This window comes from Electrona antarctica (genome assembly GCF_951216825.1).
Source record: "Electrona antarctica genome assembly, chromosome: 7".
Taxonomy (NCBI): Eukaryota; Metazoa; Chordata; class Actinopteri; order Myctophiformes; family Myctophidae; genus Electrona; species Electrona antarctica.
Window position 1 is genome coordinate 29,354,823 of NC_136812.1, and position 24,125 is coordinate 29,378,947.

General features: G+C 43.1%; 1 protein-coding gene across 1 annotated transcript in view; it reads left to right on the forward strand.

Moving 5' to 3' along the window:
- The window catches only part of cacna1ea (calcium channel, voltage-dependent, R type, alpha 1E subunit a), a 191,087-nt gene that overhangs the window by 21,475 nt on the left and 145,487 nt on the right, over positions 1–24,125 (forward strand). The gene's annotated exons all lie outside the window — the stretch shown is intronic.

Sequence of the window (24,125 nt, forward strand, 5' to 3'; positions counted from 1 at the left end):
ATTCCTTACCTTAAAAAATACTCCAATCCAGTCCACAACTTTGGATACTGTAACTCCTAAAACGTCACTATGGCCTGTTGTAAACTTGGTTGTGTGCCAATATACTTGTCAATACAATGAACGCAAACTCTGAATCATTGTGAGCTTGTAGATCAGTTATTTTTGGTGCATGACACCTGCTGTTTAGCTCTTTTCATTTCATTACATTTTTCATCACAATCAGTAATGCACGAGGGGTTTACTGAAACAAATTCATGAAAGGTTTACACCTGAATCTTGAATCCTGAGGTCCAGTTGTGCTAAACTTTTGGTTATGTTACAATAGGAAAAGGATCAATAGAACCAGACCGATGTCCTTGTGTGTGTGTGTGTGTGTGTGTGTGTGTGTGTGTGTGTGTGTGTGTGTGTGTGTGTGTGTGTGTGTGTGTGTGTGTGTGTGTGTGTGTGCGCACACTCTTGCAGGTGTGCTGTCAACCTACGCTTGTGCGTGCAAGTTTATGCATGCATGCGATGCATGCCCGGTAAGAGTATTTATGGGCTGCCTGCAGTGCAGTGTAGTTTCTGGCTGATTAGAAGAGTGACACCATCGCTTCCCTTCTCTGATTAGAAGAGTGACACCATCGCTTCCCTTCTCTGATTAGAAGAGTGACACCATCGCTTCCCTTCTCTGATTAGAAGAGTGACACCATCGCTTCCCTTCTCTGATTAGAAGAGTGACACCATCGCTTCCCTTCTCTGATTAGAAGAGTGACACCATCGCTTCCCTTCTCTGATTAGAAGAGTGACACCATCGCTTCCCTTCTCTGATTAGAAGAGTGACACCATCGCTTCCCTTCTCTGATTAGAAGAGTGACACCATCGCTTCCCTTCTCTGATTAGAAGAGTGACACCATCGCTTCCCTTCTCTGATTAGAAGAGTGACACCATCGCTTCCCTTCTCTGATTAGAAGAGTGACACCATCGCTTCCCTTCTCTGCTAAAGCTCCTAACTTGTGGGGTGTCACCTCTGGTGGCGCTGCCACCCTCTGTGACACCCTCCTTCCTTACCCGTGGGCACCGGATGCCACATATTACGTTAGGGATATTACTAGGGGGTTGGGAGAGTCTCAAATGGGAATAAGAGACATGGGCTGCGTCCGAATTGATAGAGTCGTTCCCTGGCTACTTCCCATATGGGGATCCAGACTTAGTGGACTATAATAGTGATGATTTCGGACAGTATTCCCTATATAGAGAGAGCACCGAGTCTGACGTCAATATCGATAGAGGGTGCTATAAGTCCACGGGTTCATGTACTTTTTTATTTGCATTGTAAAGGTTTTTTTATTTATTAGATCGCCTCATATAAGAACTGTTCATCGCGATAAACAAATCATCGCGTCCGTTTCACTCATATGGATATGAAGAATCAACTGACTGAGAGAAAACACTAATGTTACTGCTGCTGAATTAGTTACATTTTCGCTAGAAACAGACTGTATCACATATAAGTGACATGGCTGTCATAAACGATACAGATCCACCTCACAGAGTGACAATATAGCCAGTTTGTTTAGGCCTAATGATTATCAATACATAAATAAATATTTTCGTACTGCAATAAGTGCAACTGATTCCTCTCCTACCACCATGTGCTGGGTGATACAATTAATCAAATTAGTAATACTATTGCAAATGAATACACTTGTTTTATTATAAATAAAATAAAATCAATAAAACAATTGTAAATAAATGCACAGATCATTTGTCTCGAGATCTGTAGCTTCGAGATGCGCCAGCGAAGAAAAGAGAGGGGAAAACAAACATTGCAGTGCATTTGTACGTGTTGACTAGTCGACTAGTTTTTTAAATAAATATTTGTACATTTAAAAACTGTGTAATTTTTTTTTTCTTATCAACTAGTCAACTAGTACCAACAAGGTCGACTAGTGGATTTACTAGCTGACTAGTTGAATGGTCGACTAGTTGCTTAATGCCCTAGCGCAAAGCAAACGCGTGCATGTGTGCTCAAGAGCGAGCTTGCACAATGCATTATGGGGTAGATTTGCTTCGCTGCGGCAATGTCATGACCATCGGATGGTCCCTACAATTCCCGGTGCATTGTGGGATACTTCAGTCCACTACATTAGGGTGCAAAAATGCTCACTGCACATTCGGACACTAAAACAAAATGGCGGAACCCCAAAGTAGTGCACTATATGGGGCACAGGGAATGAATTTGGACGCAGCCCTGGTTGGAGAGGAAGAAGCAGGGAAGAATGAGAGAGAAAAAAAGTGCCCCTCTGTCTGCACCAGGAGGATAAGAGTGTTTGTGATAGATAGTCACAGTACTGTATACCGATTTGCAGCTGTGAAAAATATAAAAAATATAGCTGCAAGCAGCGATAACAGGCACTTTGAACAGGCATAACTCATGCCTCGTCTGTCTGTCTGTCTGTCTGTCTGTCTGTCTGTCTGTCTGTCTGTCTGTCTGTCTGTCTGTCTGTCTGTCTGTCTGTCTGTCTGTCTGTTTGGGGTATGAACAGCTGCAATACCGCTGGGTGACCTAAAGTGGCACTGTTGAGCAGCCTAAAAGGGACATTCACACTGAGCACTATAACCATGCAGCCGGCCAGCGGTATTGTTGAGCAGCCTGCACGGCTCGGTTCACACAGGTGTGATTTTTCTGCTTGCTTGGTCCCATCTTATCGCTGCTTGCAGCTATATTTTGAATTGTATTGTCTAGTTTTCAACAAATGGCCATGGTCATTATTGTAAATGAGAACTGAGTCTCATTTACCTGGTTAAATAAAGGAATCAAGGATAAATACATAGCCTTTAGTGTTAATAGTGTGTGTGAGGTGTGTATGTGTATATTGTGTGGCTGTGTGTGTTTGTGTATTGTCCATGTACACTTTGTACAGTATGTGTGTTGCAGGTGGTGACCTGGAAAAGCAGCCTCTTGGAAGGTCCTGTTGATAGTAATAATAGTACTTTGAATTGGCATAACATGCTAGTAATGACTGATGATTTATCCTTCTACTGAATGACACAGAATAAGTTTTGGATCAGTCAACTGGAGCAATCTGGACTGTGTGTGTGTGTGTGTGTGTGTGTGTGTGTGTGTGTGTGTGTGTGTGTGTGTGTGTGTGTGTGTGTGTGTGTGTGTGTGTGTGTGTGTGTGTGTGTGTGTGTGTGTGTGTGTGTGTGTGTGTGTGTGTGTGTGTGTGTGTGTGTGTGTGTGTGCTTGCATTCCGTCACAAATAATCATTTGACTGACTTTGTCTTTAATATGTCTGTAGTCTAAAACAGAGGTTCCCAACCACTGGTGGCTGGTACGTGGGACATGTCCCACTGGTGGCTGGTACGTGGGACATGTCCCACTGGTGGCTGGTACATGGGACATGTCCCACTGGTGGCTGGTACGTGGGACATGTCCCACTGGTGGCTGGTACGTGGGACACGTACCAGCCCACTGGTAAGCGAGAAGGGAATCCAAAGTTTTCCCGACCATGAATCTATAACCGTGCGACACGATATGATATAACATTATGTTTTGTGATATAATAATATAGCAGCGGGTAGGCTACTTGAGGCCAGTCAACTGTCTCCCCCCCGCCCCATCACCACCCAGCCATGGATCATTTAGGTGGTCGAGGTGAAAACAGATCAACCTTTCATTAATACATTTTGCCTTTGAATCCTACAGAGGGTTGTGTGTTGTGTGTTACTAATATAAATTAGTATTATTATATAACATAACAATAGTATATAATTTGTCTTCCTGTCATTTGCCTTTTGATTTGGGTACTACACAAAATTGGAAATTAGTAAATTACGTTTGGAAATGGACACATGGCAGCCAAGTCTATATGATTTCTAAAGCACTTATGACGTAAATCATTTGCCAGCCAAGTCTTTAGGGCATGTTTCTTTAGGGCACTAAATGGCAACTAAGATGTCATGTTACCGATATAAATACAGTGGGTGCCCCTCACTTCACACAAGTGTGCTTTTTTGCCTTCAATGTTTCACTACAGACATTGGTGATACTACCACTGTCTCAGACAGTTTCCAGGCCAGGCTAGGCGGTGTTTACTGAATCAGGGAAAACAGCTGTACAATTGCCTCTGGGTTCAATCTGTCTCCTGACATCTGTAGTATTTTACGCCATGAAGAAATCGCTCAATTCATTGTAAAATAAAATAACTAAATTATGGCAGTATGCAATACTTTATGGGCACAATCTGCCTGGTTGGCAGATGTCACTCTGAATTCTACTGAGCATATTTTCTAGGTTAATAATGTTGTGCTATAAGTGCCTCACAGTCTGAGATTATAGCTCAGAGTAAATTAGGAAATACTGCCTTTCGAGAATTCTGACCACTCAAAGCACTTTACAATATGCCTCATTCACACACACACACACACACACACACACACACACACACACACACACACACACACACACACACACACACACACACACACACACACACACACACACACACACACACACACACACACACACACACGACCGCAGCTCTACATTCTCCACCACTGCTCACACGTGCATGTGGGTGTACATGCATGATGTACGTGTGCATGGATATACAATCATTTTGATTTATTTTTTACTTGGTCAGCGTCATCATGCCATCCAGCCTTAGCCACGTTCATGATCTAATACGACTCTGGCCATCTTATTAAGATTCTTGTATTGGTCCAAAGCCTCAGAGCTGTCTCTCCAGCAGGTGTTCTAGTGCAGTGCTCATATCCCCTGACCAGTGCTCAGAGTGACAGACTTTCAGTGTGGACTATATGTACTTATATAACAAAACGCTACATGCCAAAGACCCATCAATCACAACAGCTGAACTAATGGCACCATGTTGTATACATGAGTCATTAAACTTGACCAGATTATCGAGAAGGCGTTTGAATACTTGGGCACAAAAACAATTCTCAGCTCACTCTGCATGAGGCTTTTCTTCCCTTCCAATTATTTTTTTCTTCTGGTAAACAACTTAGTCATGTTGTCCATACAGTTTGTGATATATTGTGTTTAGAAGTACAGCTTGAGCACTAACAAGAGATTGTGGCATCACATTTCTCAGTGATTCTATGATATGATGGTCAGGGCCGGATTTTTCAATCAGGGGGCTCTAAGCAAAGGATTGTCAGGGGGCCCTTGCTGCGCGCGCGTGCGCGGAAGATTGGCTGTGTGTGCTTTGCGTGTGCGCACAAAACGGCATAGCAGACTACCAGGCAAAACGGCATAGCAGACAGTGTGAGCTCCCCCACGCCCCAACTGTACAATGCATGTACTGAAAAAACTGTGCCATTAGCTCAATCTCAGAGACGTGCACAGGGATTTGGAGGGGCAGGGGCCGAAATTTGAAAAGGGCACTTTAGGGGTGCTAGACACATTTTGCGGGGGGTGGGGATACAAGGTTATACTAACTATGCTTGAGTCAATCAGTACAAATCTACACTCAGTATTGTGCAAGATATGAACATTGAGTAAATAAGCATCTGTCAGATTTTGTCTATGATCTTATCAATCAGTACAAAGCTATATTGTTGAGCAAGATATATTAATAACATCAATTCCCTGATGAGATCATAGAAAACAAATAGGCTAATTAAGAAGATGCCATTACTATGCCAGTGCAAAACAAATACATTCACTGATTCACATTCATGTAATACTGATAATATAATTATTTAAAGCAACACAGAAGATTTAGATAAAGTATGAGAAAATGTTTACTTTGTTCATCAGGAACAATATGGGGATTCGGGAATAAAATGCTTTACCTTAAAACATGTGCCCACTGTGGCTGCCTCACTGCTTTTAGTGCACTAAACAAACAGTCCATAGATTTGGCTGTTCCCTAAAGTGCTCTAACAAGCAAAGTCCATAGTCCATAGCAAGCTGTCACAGGAGGGGTCTCTGGGGCTGACACTGTCTGATGATCTATATGAGCAATGTGACATGTCTATGTATTACTCTACAACAAATAACGATGGAACACAACCCTGTTGCCCTGATCATAACTGATATAATCAGAAACCACCACCCAACCAGTCTGCCCTGCAGTGCAGCTCAAATGACTGGTTTTCAAAGTAAAATGAACAGCTGCTTGTGTTGTTGTTATTTGTTATAAATATTAAGTATCACATTTGCTTGATTGCCTGCAGACAGTTTGTGATCGATCAAAATTAAATTAGAAAATTGTGAAATCATGACACTGCTGGACTGACAGAGAGACTGAAAGAGAGAGAGAGAGAGAGAGAGAGAGAGGTCCCTCTCGTTTGGTCGTCGGTCCATGCGTGACAAATTATTTGAAATTAAACCTTGTCCACACAGTCATATACAAATACATGACATGACACAGCCTACCGTTTTCACTTCACTCGAGTGACGAGTCGTTTTGTTTGTGAGCGGAGCGGCTGTGCACTCAACTAGTAAACTACATACATGTGTTCAGCTTGTTTATGTTTGTTTTCCATTATGTGTATAATTCGACTTTGTTGCGCCGTGGCGCTACCACGCTATAAAATGCTGTTAATGGGATCGATTAGGTGTGACACTCTCTGTGAGCTAATTGTGGCACATTGTACAACAGGGTACCATGTGAAATGTTTACATTTCTGACAGCTGTGAAACCCTATTTGTCTATCAAGTGCTTTTAGTGAATCCATCCAGTCCCAGGCTATAAAATCCCTAAAAAAAATCATAGATATTGAAAATGACATATGCTGTGAAATCTGATATCTAGGTATGACATTTTCAAGCTTTAAAATTAAGCCCAAACAACATTTCAATATTCACTCTTAATTTTGATAGACAGACCTTATTGAAATTCTTAACAATTGTCAACAACACCGGCCGATATACCTAAGAGCTATTGCAACAAATACAAGAAAAAGAAACGTGAATAAAATACAATGGATTTGTTTTTACATCCGGATACCCGTCCAGGACAGGTTTCAGACGCGCCTCAAGTGTAATCAATGTAGCTTCATGAGTAAGTAAGTAAGTAAGTAAAGGTGAATTAATTCATCTCAGAATTGTTGAGTAGCCTACAATAGCAAATGTAACAAATAAAATAATGTTCAAATGTGTAGTGTACACTGTACAGCATCAGACGACGGGGCTTGCACAATATGTCTATCAGTAGCGTAACTACCGTGACGCAGACAACGCGACTGCGTGGGGGCCCAGAGGCAAGGGGGGCACACGGCCGCCCACCCGTGCCGTCTGTAAAATGAAATTATAATACCGAGATGCAATGACAGTTGAGTTGAACAAAGTTTGGCAGAGCCTGGTGGTGGCTGCTGCTATAGCACACACAGCCACACACCATACCATATGCATAGGCAACATGTGCCCCGCCTCCCTCCCAACAGCTCTCCTCTAGAGTGTAGCCTGTCAGTAGTGTCTGTGGCGCGCCGCGAGTATGCATGCAGTGGGCTTTCCCAGTCTCGAGTCCCGACAGCCAGGTACGTGCACAAATGACAAATCACAACTACAATTGTACAGTGCCCCGCTGTTTATAAACCAACACGCAGTTTGAGCTTGTTTCTACAGGCTGCTGCTGCTGCTGCTCTGTTCACAATTGCGATAGGTACCGTCTGTCACAACTGTGAGTGCTGTCGGGGGCAGCCTGCGTCAGGGCCCAGTGACGTCTAGTTATGCCCCTGATGTCTATAATCGAATCGTAGTTTCAAACCTTCAATCTCTCTCAAACGTGAGGAGACATTTCATTGAGTCCCTCCGGCCAGTCTTTCAGGGTCAGGCAAGAGCTCACTTGGGCAGGCATCAGCTACAGGTACAGGTACACAATAGCTAGCTAGGAGTAAAAAAAATCACACCCATGTGAAGTGAGGGGTACTCTTATTATCATACATCATTCATCATACATCACATTCGATGCTCAACCAATCAAATCATCACAAATGTCATTCCGGCCAACAGGGATGGACTGGCCATAGGATGTACCGGGCATATTCCCGGTGGGCCGCGACCGTAGGGGGCCGCCATGATATTTAAAAAGGCGGCAGGCCACCAGGAAAGGTCCGTGCATGCTGCCATTCTGCCAGTGCCATCATGATAATTTTCCAAATCGCAGAGAAGATGGTAAATCTTCCGTGATGTTATACACTGTCTACTCAGGCTATGGCATTACAACTGCTGGCACTGTGTATAAAGAGGGAAATGTTCATCAGTCGGTTTAATAATCTATGAGCATGTTTTATTTGATTGATGAAACAACACAGTTTTCTGAGAGCACTACTCCGCCTCCCCATAGCCTAGTTCAATTAGAGATTGGGGAGGAGCAGCGACATGTGAAGACGCGTGCTATAATAATAAAGAGTTATATTTAACTTAAAAATAATTCACACCAACTGTTGCTTTACGCTCTTGAAGCTAAATTATTATTGCTACTTTGGATATTCTGTCGTTTTGGCCTGTTTTTTCCCAGTTTCCACCAGTATGTAGAGTCTCATGAATCACTTTTCCACCAGGACACGGAGCATGGAGCATTGGAGTTTTGAAACGCTCGTTGGAAATCACTCAACAGTCCTACGTACCACCTGTTTCTAAAATAAATTGCCACTCATTAGGTGTTCTTCCGTGTATGATGATACGTGCATAGCCTCTATATTACACACAACAACCGAAGAATCCATATTTATGCAGACCAGACAGTGGGAGTATACGAGCCCTATATTACACCAATGCCCATGAGTGAAGAAATTTGTCCTACATCCAGCGGTTATTGAAAATAACCGCAGTTTCCTGGGAACAGAAATCGCTCCAAGATCCTGAGAAGGCAAACTGGGCTTATGGACCGTTGCTAATGTTTGGGGTCAGCATGTGGGGAATAAGTATATGAGGGGTTATTAGCTTCTACTTCATGTATTGTCCTATTGGCTGAAGCCGTAGCCGGCCGCTACAGTATTTATTTACTAATTTCTTACTTTATAAAAGTTATAGGTTTATACAGATGTGCATATGTGTGTTGTATGTATACATCTGAAAGAATGATTCATGATTCACCAACTTTTCGTTGTTATGCTCCTTTGCTTTCCATTAATGACACAGGGTGTGCTCTGTCTCACATATACACAAGTAATAAACTGAATATATTTTATGGATGTCAAATCAACAATTCACTTGATATTTCACAGTTGTGATTGTGATGTATTCTGGCACCAGTATAAGTACCTGAGGGCTTAACGGTCAGAGAAGAAAAATGGACGCAGACACACATCGTCATTATAGTGTGTGTGTGTGTGTGTGTGTGTGTGTGTGTGTGTGTGTGTGTGTGCGTGCGTGCGTGCGTGCGTGCGTGCGTGCGTGCGTGCGTGCGTGCGTGCGTGCGTGCGTGCGTGCGTGCGTGCGTGCGTGCGTGCGTGCGTGCGTGCGTGCGTGCGCATGCATTCCGTCATAAATATTCATGTGACTGACTTTGTCTTTAATTTGTCTGTGGTCTAGTTCCCAACCACTGGTACGTGTACCTGTGCTGGTACGCAGGACATGTCCCACTGGTACGCAAGAAGGGAATCCCAAGTATTCCCGACCGTGAATCTATAACCGTGCGACACTAGGATCAATGATGTGGTCAATGACAATGATATAACATTATGTTGTGACATAATTATATAGCAGCGGGTAGGCTACTTGAGGTCAGTCTGAGTCAACTGTCTCCCTCCCCCATGGCAGCCACGTCTATGGGATTTTTAATGTTTATTTAGAGCACTTAGACGTAAATCGTTTGCCAGCCAAGTCTTTAGGGCATGTTTCTTTAGGGCACTAAATGACAACGTAAGACCTCATGTGACCGATTGTGCTTTTTTGCCTTCAATGTTTCACTGCAGACATTGGTGATACTATACCTCTGTCTCAGACAGTTTCCAGGCTAGGCGGTGTTTACTGAATCAGGGAAAACAGCAGTACAATTGCCTCTGGGTTCAATCTGTCTCCTACTGTCAGGCTGCTACTGTGTGGCTGCCAACAGAGCATAGCTTTGAATGAAAGGCTCCCCTCACTGGACCCTCTGACGTTGGCTTTTATTCTCAACCTGTTGTGCTGTGAGTCAGACATTCAGCCAGCCTACCAGGCAGTATCAGGGATTCAGAAAGTTATTTCCCACCTTCTATATTAGCCTGTCAGGCAGAAGATGCAGGGCTGTGTGACTGCCATTTCAAACAGAAGCACACGGCAATTGGTAAACTGGTAAAATTGGTCCAAGCTGCCGTATTTCACGGATTAGGTGTTCAAATTAGACCATTTGCGGGATAGAATCTGATGCCTCAGACATAATGCGGAAGATGTAGACTCGACATGGAATATGTAAAGTAACCACAGTAACCAAGTTACAAAGTACAAACATTGAAAACAATGACAGTCATGCTGTCAAAAGCAGGCTTGAGCCACATGCGTTTCATGAGCTGGTGGGAATCGGTTATGGTCACTACTTCATCATCATCAAAGGCAAAGGCACCAACTTCTCAAGCGGAGACATTTGTTGACTTGGAAAGAGATATGAGGTCAAAACTTAGATAACTGGCCCAGGGTTCGAAGCCTGATCCCGACGACCTTTGCTGCATGTCACTCCCATAGAGTAATAAAAGGATAGAGACCGAACCGGAGCGTTAGCCCAATTATAACTCAATGGCTCGAGCGGAAGTTAAGCCCGGACCTCAAATTTGAGGTCCTGGGATGACGCACGTTACGCACATGACGTCATGAACGTCCATCCACCTCCATGAACGTGCTGCAGTTCCACTTTTCACCAGTAGGTAGTGGCTTCAACGTTGGATAGCCTTAATGGGGGCTTGGTCACTCCCCATCTCTCTTCCCATTTCCTGTCAGTCTACTGTCCTATAAAATAAAATAAATAAAGGCATAAAAGTCCCAAAACTAATCTTTAAAAACAAAAAAAATTGGATACCTGACTTTTGAATGAAATTCGATAACAGTGCTGATTCTTTTTGAGGGGAGCTACCCCATCCTACAGTATGTCCAGCTTTGAGGGTCTGTTTAAACACAAACATTGAAGACAAAAGTGAGGACACAAATTGTGATTGGCCAGAAGGAGATAATGTAGGATGACGTATGATGATAAGAGCGTCCCTCACTTCACACAGGTGTGATTTCTACACTTAGAACTATAGTATCTGACCATGATTGCATGCATTGCTCTTTTCAAACAGTGCCTAAATCATTATATTTATTTGTGGACTAGCTACTGCACTCACATAATCCCTGGACCAATTGGTCAATGGGTATAGTCTTTGGAAAAGGCCATCTTTAGATGTTTTTGTACCAAAGGCGCAACACATTATTAGGCCTGACCCTTTCAAAGTGCATCAATAAACAGCTGGGAGAGAATCTTTGCCCTTCCACCTAGTGTGCACCACCCCCCCTTTACTGTCTCACAGTAAGCATTAGACAAACACCCAGAGCAGTGTAAATGTCAGAGCTGTTTGTCATAACTGAATTATTAATGGGCGAGATGCTGAAAAACCATTTTCAGCACCACAAAACCATGTGTCTTTCAGGGAGAAAATGTGTCTAGATGTCATAGAAGAAATGCAATACTTGGGTAGGTATGCCTCCGTCTATTCAAACGGACATGTATTCTTTTGTATCACAACACATTTGTGTTGAGGGTCTATGTACAGTACAGTATGTAAGTTTAGACATGGTCTTGCTGCCCTTTGTCTGTACTTATCTTTTCATCGCTCTCTTCCTCAATCTTTCCTGTAATCTCTCCTACTCCTCTCCTTACTCTCATTAATTCGTCCTGTTAGCTCTCCTCTCTGTGAAGATTGAGAACCACTGTAATATACGACTGTAACTTTATCTTTGAATATGGCTTGTAACGTTTTAGACCACTGTATCTATACACTTAGTTTCAAGAGAAATGTGTATAATTTGGTAAGCTTTTGTGCTTGCCAGTCGCTGTCCATCGCCGGTGGTGCTCGACCATTCACCAATCGATGCGTGTAGATCAACGTGGATAATGTCCAGTTCAGGGAGGTTACAGCAGTGAAGGTGTGTGGTAGGTTTGATTCTCTCATGTACACAAGGATAAGTAGGAAAAATATGAATAGTATAATTTCCCCCTGCTGAGCTAAGTGAATCTCTAGCCTATATATTCACTGTATATATCTCCCCACTCGTAGAGAACAATGTTATTTAAGGTCCTGTGTGGCAAGCTTCCGTTGTATTTATCTTCGCTTTTAATTCCAAAAACCACGGGATACCTGACACACTCACAGACTTACATTACACTTAAAACTCCACGAATGAACAGTGGACAAGGAAAGACTGCTTTCATCTTTTACGCCACAGGACAAATGGAAGAATATCCAATAAGTAGCAGGAGAGGCTTGGCTGCCACGGGGCTGAGGGGTTCCATGGCTCTCGAGTCTCTAGGCTGCTCGGAGACAGGCTAGGGGGGTTAAATGATAATGGTGGTGGGATGTGTATGTGTATGTGCGTGCGTGTGTGTCTTCCTGGTTCTTCAATCATTAAAGGAGGATGCAACACCATCACACAGAACACCCCCATCACATACACTACATACACACACACACACACACACCCCACCACCATTATCATTTAATGCGTGTCGCAGGTTCGAATCCCAATCCTGTCCTGACGAACCCCCCCAAATCCGCCCATCACGGTAGCAAAAGCCAAATACTTTGATCAGCAGAGGTGCCCAGTGGCCAGGACCTTTGCCTATGCAAGTTTGTGATGTAATACAAAGTTTTAATGAAACAAAAACAAAATCCTGGACTTCAAAATCAATGACTTCAATAGATTTTAATTCAAATTATTATATGATGTTGAGAAACAAAGCATAGAATTTAATAACAGCGTGGCCTCACTGTCCAATGTTTTGCTTCCAATAGTAAGTTCTGGTGTGCAGTTTGCGAACGAAGCTGCACAAATCACAATTATGTTGTTTAGTGGTGAATCAGCACCAGTCCAGAACTGGCTGGTGTTTCCTTTTGCCAAATCCAAATTGTATTGATAAATAATTGACCTAAGAAAAGTGCTTCACAATAACAATGTTGGTGTAAGACATTTACTGAAAAACATTTGATTTTACATGCATACTTTATCAGTTGGTGCTCCAACCTTCACACTCTTCATGAGTTTCACTAACAGGCATTTCCTAGTTGTGCGGCCTGTTCACATTCACATGCTGGAGGTGGTTCTCTGTGTCCTGTTCCAATAATTGGAAATAATTTCCATCATGAAATGTGCTTATGAATTAATTTGTGTTTAATTAAGACTTTTTTCTTATTTTAACGATCGTGTGGTGGAATAATATCTGAGCCATCATCAAGGCCATGTCTATGTGTTTCCATCTGTTCCCACCCCCCACTGCTAAATGTTAATACCATGGATCTCTGGGTTGACATGCCCATTGCCTGGCTAGCAACACCCTACATCTCCTCAGGGACCAGGCCATGAAATGTGGGCAGTGGGACTACAATTCAACACCACCTGACAACACTGTGACTGAACACACACACACGCACGCACGCACGCACGCACGCACGCACGCACGCACGCACACACACACGCATGCACAGTCGCGCACACACACACACACACACACATTATACAAGCACGCCACAAGTTGCAGTGTGAGAATTAAATTATTGAAGAACACAGATTTGCCAATAACTCACTTACCACCAGCAATACCGTGGAATAAGGTTTCAAGCCCTGTGTTTAATGAAAATGTATTTATATTTAATGGGAACATAAAGGTACATATTGAACCTCCAAGCCTTTAGGATCATCATCTCTCCCTTATAGCAGTTCATTGGGACACTGAAACAGAGTGACAGACCCAGCTCAGTGAGTAGTCTGTGTCCCTTCATTATTCATTACAAGATTTAGCTTGTACTGAAGAGTTTAAAATATGCTGTCTACTGATGACAGTATTATGATTGTGGGCTCACTAAGTTGAGCAGCACAATAATGTTACCTTTTATGTGTGTGTGTGTGTGTGTGTGTGTGTGTGTGTGTGTGTGTGTGTGTGTGTGTGTGTGTGTGTGTGTGTGTGTGTGTGTGTGTGTGTGTGTGTGTGTGTGTGTGTGTGTGTGTGTGTGTGTGTGTGTGTGTGTGTGTGTGTGTGTGCCTGCGTGCGTGCGTGCGTGTGTGCGTACGTATGTGCGTGCGTGGTTAGCCATGGCCCAGTTGTAGATTACTTTGTTTCTTGGTGTGAAGATTAAAGATGCATTTCTACAATTTAATGTCACAAAGACTACAGACCCATGCATCGATTTCCACTAGCTCCTCAGAGTAGTGTCATAAATGGCCAGATAATGGTTTTGGTAACCACTTATATATATCTCGGACAATGTTATTGGCCCGGTTTCCCAAAGAACACATGGTGTAAGAGGTATGGTGTTGCACATGCTCAGATGCCCTCTAGGCCGCAGACAGAAGCCTTTGAACATAGACATTTCGTGCATAGATGTGCCACGCAATGGTAGGCCTCAGGCCTGAGGCCTGGTATGGTAGGCCTCAGGCCTCAGGTCTACCATTCTGAAATTTAATTTAATAATATTTAGACTGCTGGACAGCTGACAGTATATATATATATTTCTATGTTGTTGTGTTTGACAGTGTTTCACAAAAAAGGACATAGTGTCTGATTGGCTGCCATGCAGCCAATTAGGCTGCACACAGGCTTCTGTTTGCGGCCTAGAGGGGTGTGTTCAAGCTACGTGCAATACAACATTTCTTTGGGAAACCCAGCCATTGCCCTTAAAGGGGTAGTGAGGGGGGCTAGCTAGCAAGATTGTGGGGGTACAGTTCAGCTGTCTGAGTCATATATAACGGAAACAAAGGAACTGGGTCGCACACGTGGCAAGAGTGAATTTCAATTATTTTTTTATTCTCTACAATGTAGAGAATAAAAAATAATTGAAATTCACATAAAGGCTGGATAGCCATTATGTAGAGTCTACATAATGGCTATCCAGCCTTCATCAGTGTGAGGAGTGTCAGTTTCTTTTCAAGGGAGGGGAGGTAACAATGTGCACATCATCACCACTGATCACCTCACGATAACCCCAGCCCCCCCCCCCCCCCCCCCCCCCCATTCAGCTATGTAGAGAATACAAATTAATTGAAATTCACTCTGGGTGGATAGTGCACCAGAAGTCAGAGTGCGATGGTTACAAAAAAAGTCATGAGTCATACTTGCGTCATCTATTAGAGCAGACAGCTCTCACCCTCTAAATCCGGAATATTATGTCTTGCTTTCCAGCCAGTTAGAGGCCCCTGCAACAATAGGTATAAACTCTCATTCATACCGGGAGGCATACTTTGGTTCGACATATCATTGGTTCGAAGGAGCATTGGTCCGAGGTGCGTTAAGGGTCGGGAGAGGGTTAGGGTTAGGTTTAGGTGTGCTGCCCCGTGGGAGGTTAGGGTTAGGGTGAGGGTTTGAGGTAGGTTGTCGTTCGGACCAATGGTATGTCGGACCAAACCCATTCATACCTACTTCCGTTCGTGCCATCAATAATGGAAGCAGGAGGAGGTAGCTGTTGTTTAGTTTCAAGATCGTTGTAGTTGCACTTTAAACTATTTAAACGTATTATCTGGATCTTTTTGACCAATGACATGTGTCTATGTTTGTTCTTGATTATGTATGTTTACTGTGTTTTTAGAGTTTGTATTATCTGCAATATGAATTGCTCGGTTTGGGACATGACCTTGACCTTTGATATTATTTGTCCCATTGTTCTCCACCTATCTAGTCCTTCATACTTTGAATTACCAATACACTATCAATATTATTCACACTAACAATACTTAACACAGTCAGCATTGTTACACTACCATTATGTAACACTATCGACACTAAACAGTTTGTTACGTATGAGAAGAGATACATATTTCTCTGATATGTTAACTTTAACTTAAAGTTTATATATTTTTGATCTCTTTAAAGCCCAAACCACATCAATGTGTAGCCATGCAAGTTGCAACTCCTTGTAACCAAACGGTTCAGTAGACGACCTGTCATTTCTGTAAAGAAACTATTTATCATACGCCGATTTAATAGCCAGATTGATACGGTCGTGAGTCACCGCAGTGGGGGCAGCCATGTTTGTTGTCTGACGCTGTCGAGTGACGGGGCTGATGGCCAATCAGCTGCTGTGATCGGATTTCCGAACGACACTAACGCCGCCTTAGGCAGAGACTCCAGACCTGAATCGCCAGAACCTATTTTCTTAATGGGCGTGGCTAGCGATTCAGGGCTGGAGCCAGGCTAGTGGTTTGGGCTTAGAAGATGTACAATCTCAGCTAACTTTTATTGTACAGAATATCTGGAATTGTTACCGAATGTTGAAGTGACGGGCCTACAGATCCTACTGGTAATAAGTAGGAAGAGATGTTTGTCCACATAATGACCTCTGCACTGCCCTGAGATATGTAACCATTTAACAGAGGACATGTGACATGTTGACCTGCTCCTTAGCCACAAGCGCGTGCACCACACCACACATGTGCGCATGCACACACACTACACTAGTACCAGTTTAAACAAAGGATGACTTGGTATGTGTTAGTTTCAACCCCACACATGAGCTGTATGGGTTCATGTGTTTGGTCCGACGGAGCATTGGTCCGAACGACAACCTACCTCAAACCCTCACCCTAACCCTAACCTCCCCTGGGGCAGCACACCTAAACCTAACCCCAACCCTCTCCCGACCCCCAACGCACCTCGGACCAATGCTCCTTCGAACCAATGCTCCCTCGGACCATAGTATGCCTCCCGAGCTGTATACCTCTTCACCATGTTTCATCTTTTTGCGATGAAACACTTAATTTGCATTTTTACAGCTGTGGCCATGGGTGTACTTGTAGTTGGTATTTCTGTTTGCGCAGCTAGGATCCACATGTGCTCTCCAACTGCTGACTTGCTATGCTGCGCTTTTGTACTTTGGACATAAATGTACTGATGCACGGGAGAGGATGAATGCACACTCAGCATTGATTTAACCCTGAAAGCGTGCACAAATGGAACAATATGGACCCTTATGGACCCATGTGCTGGACCCTCACCCTCACGGGTCCTTTTTGTTCTATGTGTATGCTCTTAAATTAACACTGGATTTTACTGTGGACTCTGTCCTGGACTCGTGGCCTCTGCTTTCTGCACATATTCAAAGCATCCCATTTCAATTTCAAAGCAGATTGTGCTGTGTTCCCCGAGTTCAATGCTCCTGGCATGCTGGAGCAAATAATACCTTTGTAGTGTGATTCCTTTCAGGCATAGAGGCTTTCAAGCCAATGGGTTTCTGCCTGGATACCTAGCTTTATCCAAATTCTATCCAAATTAGCCCATTTGCGTTTTATTTACATTTATTTACAATTACATTATCATTCAACAATGGAATTATTGCCCTATAGTTTATGATTGGCATTAAGATTCAGCCAATGTATCTGGAATATAGCGTTAAGATTCTGCCAATGTATCCAGAATATAGTATTAAGATTCAGCCAATGTATCCAGAATTTAGCCTGGGAGTTGTGAGCTGTGCCTGTGGTCTGTGTGAGTGTGTGAGTGTGTGTGGGTGGATGTCTATCACACTGCTTGCTGCAAAACCAGAAGGAGTCCAAATGTTACAACCTAGTGACTAATGTTACAATACAGTATATATAGCTGTTCTGATAAATAGAGCAAAGAAACTTTGTTAGCAAGTACGTTTTCTTCCAAAACCCACCACATCATGTTATTGATAGCATCATCCCACTGACCCCTAGTGGAGGTAATTAGAACTGCTTTTTTATTTAATGTCCATCTTATCTGAGAAAGACTCTGTTATGTGACTGGTAATTTATTTGTACCATCAATAAACAAAATGTTCCATGTGCTCAGAGATTTTCTCTTTCGACAAAGTCACATTCTGAGAAGCACTGGACTTCCATCCAAAGGTGGAAGCATAGATCTATACTCTGATATAACTTATTTATTTTTGTTTTTGTTTATGTGATTCTGTTTTAAATTAACATGCATGTAGTCTTCTGACATGCCTAATTACTTATTGCTTTAGAAGATAAAAGAGTGAAATTCAAGAATAAGGAAACAGAAATACTATTTGTAACTTATCTAAAGAACTATTCATGCTTATCTACAATCCAACGGATTGTGTGGCCCTGGTCTTTCCCTAGTGGGTCTGATCGAGGGTAGCTACTGGGACGTAAGTCGGGACTTGATCACCCCGGCTGGGTCACCCGAGTGAGGGGTATGATGTTCGCGAGAACCGAAACCCCGATGACCTTGGGATACATCACTGAGGATACGTCCCAGGTGCATCCAAGCGATGTATTTTCGTTCTGAGGTATTCTATTTATAGTGACAGAAAAATGTGACCAGATTTGACTCAGAGCCTGCCAACGTGCAACATCCAGCATTTCACCAGAGGAGAAAAACTGAATTTATTAAAATCTTATACAAAATGAGCAAATATTACATGGCAGACTCTTCACTTCACATACTAGATCAGGTCTGAAATAAATATCAGAGCTGAAATAAATAAATATGAAATAAATGCTTAAACATGTAGCATGTAATGTACGAGTCCACAGAAGTGAAAACTTTCAAGCCTGTTTTCTCAACTCGCTGTTTTCTGCAAGACATTACTCTATATGCCACATCTCCAAAACAGTGGGTCAAACTGAACAACCAATATGTCAATTTGAAGCTATGATTCCCTGCTTTCATATGACATGAAAAAACGAAAGTCAAATTTGGCCACAAATAATGTAGTCTGTGCACGTCTGATTGGGATGTAGGTCACATGGTTTCTACCATGTGAGTAAAACAAAATCTAAAACAAAACAAAAATCTAAAATCTAAAATATTATTTTTAATGCTGGATTAATGCTTATTAATGAAATCTCGTAATCTCGTGAATGGCACAGTTGGAAAAGGGTCCACTCCCCCCCCTGGTTGGCAGAGGAAGTGTAGCGCCCAGGATTACATTAGATAATTGACACTGGGTGAAAAAATGGGTTGCAAAAATACAGCTAGCTTTGACAGCTACACCATGAGTCTCTCGACTTTTGGTGAACACTACTGTGTTTGCTGAGTCATCCTGGGTACTTGCTGTATTTTTCCACATACAATGTATTAGTCTTTTGCCACAGCCTCTTGTGGAATATGAGGGGTTTGAAGAAAAGCTTTCCAAGATATTCTTATTCTTTATTAGCTTCCACAACGTGGTCGCTAGTCTTCCTGGGGTCCACCCATGATAATTAATGTTAATGTTAATTAATGTTAATTAATGTTGAATATCCAACTTTTGTTGTAACTTTTATTTCATGGGCAGCATTTTGAGTGACAACAGACAAGCTTGGTGAATTTAGCTTCTTCCCGAACGGGTGTTACTTTTCAGAGTTATGTATTATTGTGTCTGAAGACGCAAGCGAGGCTTGCTTACACAAAACCTGTTTTCTTTGTATTGTTTTATATGTAGCCAATCGTTGCCTGTTTCTCTATTGTTTTATACAAAGCCAGGGGTTACCTGTCGTCTCTGTAGATTTGTAACGCAGCCTGTGGTTACCTGTCATCTCTCTAGTTTCTATTGTTTTCTACCTACTGTGCTGTCCGATATGTACTGTACACCAGGCCTGGAATTTCATCAAGGCTTTGTTGTTGTCAGTTGTCTGAGGGTATAAAGGCAGAATGACAGGGCCATCAAATAAAAACATGTTAAGAACACAGAAATAATTATTTTAATTAAAATTAAGTAGTAGTATATTTCACAACATAACTATAACAAAAAACATCGCATGGATGCACCTGGGACATATCCTCAGTGATGTATTCTAATCATACCCCTCACTCAGGCGACCCAGGCAGGGTGATCAAGTCCCGACTTACGTCCCAGCAGCTACCCTCAATCAGTCCCACTAGGGCAAAACCAGAGCCACACAATCCGTTGGAACTACTCCAGAACAACTCTGCCAGGGTTGGGAGGTACGCTTCTGGCGCATGGAAGGACTAGGTCCCTGGGGCTGACTCCTGTCCGTGCCCCTCCTACGTCTCACCAGGTCCACTCCTGCTCTCACCAGGCCCAGGACCTGCATTGAACCAGAGTCCCAGCACCAGACACTTCATTCAGGAGTGGTGGGCAATGGTTCCACAGACTCCACCCAAGCGAGAAGGTGGTGCTGCAGGCTATAATAAATATTATAATAATAATGTATTGATTGGTATTTGCAAATGACCAATGCTTGAGTCACATCTGACTCCTGAGTCAAAGGTTCATACACAATCAGCCCTGCACTAATCAGAGTTACAGAGTTGCAGTGAATGCCTTGGCGTTCCATGGAACATACCCTAGAGACTGCATTTATGGGACGTATTATAATCAGGGACTAAACTATTTGACATGCAATGTTCTTTTTCCACAAATGAGTCTTGAAAATGGTGTTCGTCTAATAATGAGTGTCGTCTTATATTCGGGACAATACAGTATATGGATGAATGTGTGGCCTCTTATTGGTGATGCCAGCTGCTCCCCACTCTAATACTTTGCAGCCACACAACTGTGCTTTTATGTTGGACAGTAGTTCACAGGAAGAGTCTCCTGGTTGGCCAATAATAGATTTTTTGTCAAACTATCATCATAAAAAGTCCAGTGTGCCAGCTGTTCATACCAGAGATGAGCTCAAAACCACCACAGGCTTTGTGCATGGTGTTTTTCACTTGATGTTGCCTTCATGGCCATAGCCGCTGTGCCCCCCTCACTCAAATTCCTGCTCTGATTGTACACATAACAAGTCATCAAATCATCCTGTGGGGTGGTTTGGACCTCTACAGTACTATGATTCTGACACCCCTTTGTTAGGAGTAGTTTTCAGCGAATGCATGTCGGTAAATCACATTGGTCTCTTAAACAACATACAGTATCTGATGTACTGGCCATTATGTACGCCTTCATGATCCCAATAGGATGAACCCTAAGGATTGTTGTGAGTTGTGACCCGGCTTATGTCCTCTCCTCTCCTCTAGCTAGCACCACTATAGATTTGGTGTAGAGGGAAAATTGCATTAACCTGACTCCGCCAGATTGCGGCAGTATTGAGTTCACAAGTTCACTCCTCCTACCTGCATCTGGTCTCTCTCAAGCAGAAACGATGAACCCGAAGAAGCGGGACAAAAATCTGATATCTCCATAATAATTTCAAGTTGTAGTCTTGTTAGGTTGTGTTTACATTTGCGCTGTGGCACAGCTTCAATCAGTCTCGCGTTGATCCCGCCTCTAGCGGCCGCATACGGCCGCATATCGCTCCGATCAGCACTGGGTCGGAGTACATCATCTCTGCCGGAGAGAGACCAGATGGGAAGCAGGAGGAGGAACTCACTACTGCCACCATCTGGCGGAGTCAGGTTAAAAAAGCGTGGGCTTTCATCATAATTTACAGTGCACCCGTTGTGAATGATGCATAGAGCAAGATGCAAACAAGGGTTCTGGTCTTCTGGACATGCACATCCTGGCAGTAGTGCAAACTCTTGACTGTTAACAGCAGGTGAGAGGCATCAGCAGTAGACAGACACACATGAGGGACTCAGAAAGAGAAAGAGAGCGTAGGAGTGAGAGGCTGAGAGGTCTTGTAAAACTAATGTAATTCATTCTCAAAAGAGAGCTCCTACTCCACTCTGAAAGTGGTTGTAGGAAGCTTCATATGTGACTCAGAGATGCTTGGTAAATTTGTTATCGAAAGATAATGCACTCTGCAGAGCCGTGTCCAAATCGTAAAAGGCTATGTTACTTTTCAATCTCATCTAAAATTTCCCTTCAAAATTCTATGTTCAATGCAACTGCTGGTAAAGCTATCAACCAGCGTGCAATGCACCAACGACGCACGCACGCACGCACGCACGCACGCACGCACACACACACACACACACACACACACACACACACACACTGGTTACACTATAACGTGCTGTGTGTCTAGCCCTCAGGTACTTTATACTGGTGCCAGAATACATCACAGTGAATTGTTGATTTGACATCCATAAAATATATTCAGTTTATACACAGCTACCAACCAGAGTGCAATGTTTAGTTTAGTTTAATATAATTGGAATTTCTAAATGATAAATTAATTGCAATGTAAATGAGAGTAACCTAAATAATAATGCCATTGTGTTTGTGTCCTCATCACACAATGTAGCAGAATCTAGCCCCTAGGATGACCCGAGGCCCACCACTTAAAAACCACATGCTACGGTGCCCAAATCTGAATTTAGGTGCTCAAATGAACTCAAACTGAAGCAATTCAGTAAAGGTCAACACTTCCTCCTGGGTCATTTTAGGGGCTGGGACCTCCAGTAAAAGGCCTAAATACTCTCCAAGAGTTGGGGAACAACATATCAAGAGAGTGGAGTGGTAGGCCCTTGGATTGACCCAGGACCAGTGATTAAATGTACCCCACTGAAAAATAGCAGATCTACAAGCTCGTAGCGTGGCACTCGGTGCCGCACTACAAGCTTGTAGATCTGCCCAAAGTTGAAGGGCTTCAACCTTGGGTACTGGGTAGCTGAAGTTGAAGCTCTGCCCTTCAACTTTGGGCACTTTTACATGTAGGCTGGCCCAAAGTTGAAACAGTTGCAAGGGGGACATCTTTGGGCATGGGGTCCTCATCGTTGGATATGTTGTTCCCACAACCAAGAAGAGTATTTTACCCTTTACTGGAGGTCCTAGGCCCTAAAATATCAAGAGAGTGGAGTGGTAGGCCCTTGGATTGACCCAGGACCAGTGATTAAATGTACCCCACTGAAAAATAGCAGATCTACAAGCTCGTAGCGTGGCACTCGGTGCCGCACTACGAGCTTGGGCACTTTTACATGTATAGGCTGACCCAAAGTTGAAACAGTTGCAAGGGGGACATCTTTGGGCATGGGGTCCTCATCGACGTTGGATATGTTGTTCCCACAACCAAGAAGAGTATTTTACCCTTTACTGGAGGTCCTAGGCCCTAAAATGACCCCATGAGGAAGCGTTGACCTTTACTGAATTGCTTCAGTTTCAGTTCATTTGACCACCTAACTTCAGATGTGGGCATAATTACACCATTGCTTCAGTTTCAGTTCATTTGACAACCTTCTTTCAACTTTGGGCACTTTTACATGTAGGCTGACCCAAAGTTGAAACAGTTGCCAGGGGGACATCTTTGGGCCTGCGGTCCTCATCATTGGATATGTTGTTCCCACAACCGAGAAGAGTATTTTACCCTTTACTGGAGGTCCTAGGCCCTAAAATGACCCCATGAGGAAGCGTTGACCTTTACTGAATTGCTTCAGTTTCAGGTAATTTGACCACCTAACTTCAGACTTGGGCACCCTAACATGTGGTCTTTAAGTGGTGGGCCTGTGGTCATCTTAGTGGCTAGGAGGTCCAGTGAAAGGCCTACATACTCTCCCAAGATGGAGTAACAACATTTTACAATCTGGGAACCCTAGGCCTTTGTATGGCTACAGTGCGACTGGTTCAATCCTACCCTAAATCTAGGCCTAAGACGTGACACTTCAAAGTGGGGTACATTGCATCCACTGGTCAATCCAAGGGCCTACCACTCCACTCTCTTGATATGTTCTTTCCCAACTCTTGGAGAGTATGTAGGCCTTTCCCTGGACCTTCTAGCGGCTAGAAGGTCCAGGGAAAGTCCTACATTGTAGGACTAGTAGCATGCCAAAGTTTGTGCTATTGCCATTGAGAATGCATTGGGCGTTTAAGTTAAATAACTCAGAAACTACAAATCATTTCAAAGTAAAAAGTTCCAGCATTTGTCTTCACAGTAAGCTGAATTATAAAATGTGTGAATGGAGTTTCTAGGTGAAAGTGATTTTTTACGTGCCATTGAGCCCCATTATAAATTTATCAAATTTTAAAGCACTATATTTCTAAAACTATGAAACATTTCAAAGATTCCATTTCAGGCAAACATGTCCACCGTAAGATGAACCTAAATAGGTTTGAATGGGGTTTCTATAGGTGTAAGTATCTAGGACTAGTAGAATGCCAAAGTTTGTGCTATTGCCATTGAGAATGCATTGGGCGTTTAA